Source organism: Rhineura floridana, chromosome 9 (assembly GCF_030035675.1).
Source record: "Rhineura floridana isolate rRhiFlo1 chromosome 9, rRhiFlo1.hap2, whole genome shotgun sequence".
Lineage (NCBI taxonomy): Eukaryota > Metazoa > Chordata > Lepidosauria > Squamata > Rhineuridae > Rhineura > Rhineura floridana.
In genome coordinates, this window is record NC_084488.1 from 95,031,789 (window position 1) to 95,034,331 (window position 2,543).

General features: G+C 41.0%; 1 pseudogene; it reads right to left on the minus strand.

Annotated features, from left to right (window-relative positions):
• Nucleotides 1-524: 524 nt before the first annotated feature.
• On the minus strand, nt 525-643 carry LOC133364638 (5S ribosomal RNA; annotated as a pseudogene).
• Nucleotides 644-2,543: the final 1,900 nt, after the last annotated feature.

Genomic DNA, 2,543 nt, shown 5'->3' on the forward strand with positions numbered 1-2,543 from the left:
TTAAATCTAGTCTTCATAAAATCTGCAGGCATGTTTATAACTTTGGCTTTTTAATTTTGTAACAAGCCTAGTTCTAGAAACAGAAACCTAATATTACCATGAGCGGTGGCGGCTGGTGGCTCCATGCCAATAGGGCAGTGAAATCCACTCCATGTTTTAGTCCAAATGTTCAAGGAGCTGTCCAAGGTGCTGGACACAGTCAGTGGCCTGGGGAGAGTCCTGAGGGCCAGATAGAGGGGCCTGGAGGGCGGCTGCTGCTGTTGTTATATGCCTTCAAGTCAATTACAACTTATGGAGACCCTATGAATCTTTTGGATGTATTCATAGGACTTTCATGGTAAGAGGTATTCAGAAGTGGTTTACCATTGCCTTCCTCTAAGCCAGACTTTCCCAACCAGTATGCCTCCAGTTGTTGTTGGACCACAATTCCCATCTCTCCTGACCATTGGCAATGCTGGCTGAGGCTGATGGGAGTTGTGGTCCAACAACATCTGGAGGCACACTGGTTGAGAAAGGCTGCTCTAAGCCTATGGCACCCGATATTCCCAGGTGGTCTCCCATCCAAGTACTAACCAGGTCTGACCCTGCTTGGCTTCTGAGATCAGACGAGATTGGGCATGTTCAGGGTAGTATGGCCGTGGAGGGCTGCTACTGGCTACAAAATGTTATTCCATTCCCTTGCCCTGCCCCCAGTTTTCTCTCCATCAGTCATTTAGCCTGTGGACATGCTCTGCCTTCATTGGGCTGTTCTTGTTTATTCCCCCTGCTTCAGGGATTTTCCTCCCCTAAGGATTGTTTTGCTTTCACTTCAGCAAACTTTTGGGTTCTCCGCAAGCTTGCTGATACCTCCGTATTGGCACTGACTTGGCTACATAAGCAATGACACTCACAGCCTGAACTTGGGGAAAAGAAGAATGAAAAGAAAAATGGGCAACTTCACCCATCTTCAAACTCAGTTGTCTTTTTTATTAATTAGTTTTTGTTAGCTACAAAGTCGAGAGCATTTATGAACAAGTTAAAAAGCACAGGTCTCTCTGTCTCAGGGCTTCCAGGGGTCTGTGAATCAGGCATCAATTAAAAAATCAGTTTCCAATGCAGTACAATTAATTTTATTCATTCATTCATTCATGGGAGTCTATCCCTTTCATCAGATTCTCAAAGGGGTCTGTGATCCAAAAAGGGTAAGAATCACTGTTCTAGTTCATGGAGAGAGAAATGGGGTGGTCCCCCTAAAGTTTTCCATCGCTACCCTCAAACCCGCGCAGAGTCATCCTGAGGTTCCCAACAATTTATCCCTGAGGAAATGTGGACCTTGGCCTAGAGTAGTCAGAGTAAACAATACTGGACTAAATGCATCTGACTAGATATTAAGGATGGATAGATCTTCCCATTTCAGTTTCTCAGTTTTCCCATCTTAAATTCAGTTTTTCACATTTCTGCAGCAATTGCATTTTTAAAAAATGAAAATTCTTCAGCATTTTAATGAACATTTCTCTTAAACACTTTTTTGCATGCAGTTTTGGCTAATGTACACATTTTTGCAAGCAATTTCTCCTTAATACAATGCATTTTATGTTATTTTTATTAATAGATTCACTTTTATGCAGAGTTTCCCATAATATATGCATTTTTGTAAACATTGGTTGGTTGGAGAACTGCACTGCAAAATTTGGGAAAGTGTAAATTGTGAAGGATGGCTGTGTTCCGGTTCTCATATTGTTTCAGAAAGTTTGAATTTGATAGATTTGCCTTTAAATGCGAAGTGAATCAAATTCCTCTCCTCCCCACCCTGTCCCCATTATACATACAGGAGCTCCACATGTTTCACAATATAAGGCAAATACATTCAAATGCAGATCTGTGCTCTACAGATTCTGTTCCAGAAAAGGTTTTGAGTACCAAACTTGCCAGATGAAACCTATTATTATCCTTCTCTGAGATACTGATTTTTTTTTGTCTATTCAAGAATAAAAAGAGGGACTGGCTTTCTATTATTGAGAAGCCCAAGGTTTTAAAATTATAAACATTGTGAAAATACAAATAATCTATACTTCCTCCTACAGGATCCTGAAGTAACTATATTCATTGACTTTGTGTTCATTGTTTACAAGGGCTAGACACAGGAAAAATCAATAGGGTTATTATTAAAGGCTGCACAGTGTGAGAATGCGCTGTAATAAAGGCCACACAACATGACCCTCATATTAGTGATGCCTTTAATTTATGTATCTGTTAGCTGTCCGAAGAGTATGGATGTGATCTCCAGTATTGCGATTTCCTAAGCACTCCTGCTTCTCGAAGATTTGACTTAGTCATGTTGGACTGTGAAAAGTTAATGCCAACTGGTGACTTATGACCTTGCTGCTGCGGTGCACTGAGGTCTGATTCACACAGACACACTGATCTCCCGATGGTTCATCACTTGAAAATGTCACTTCATGACTTTTAGATGAATCTGTGAATTCAATGACCTCCTTCGAAAAGTGTTGTGTCTTTTCCAGGGTTTTGATTTGTGATAGCTGTTTCACACATGCAAAACATTG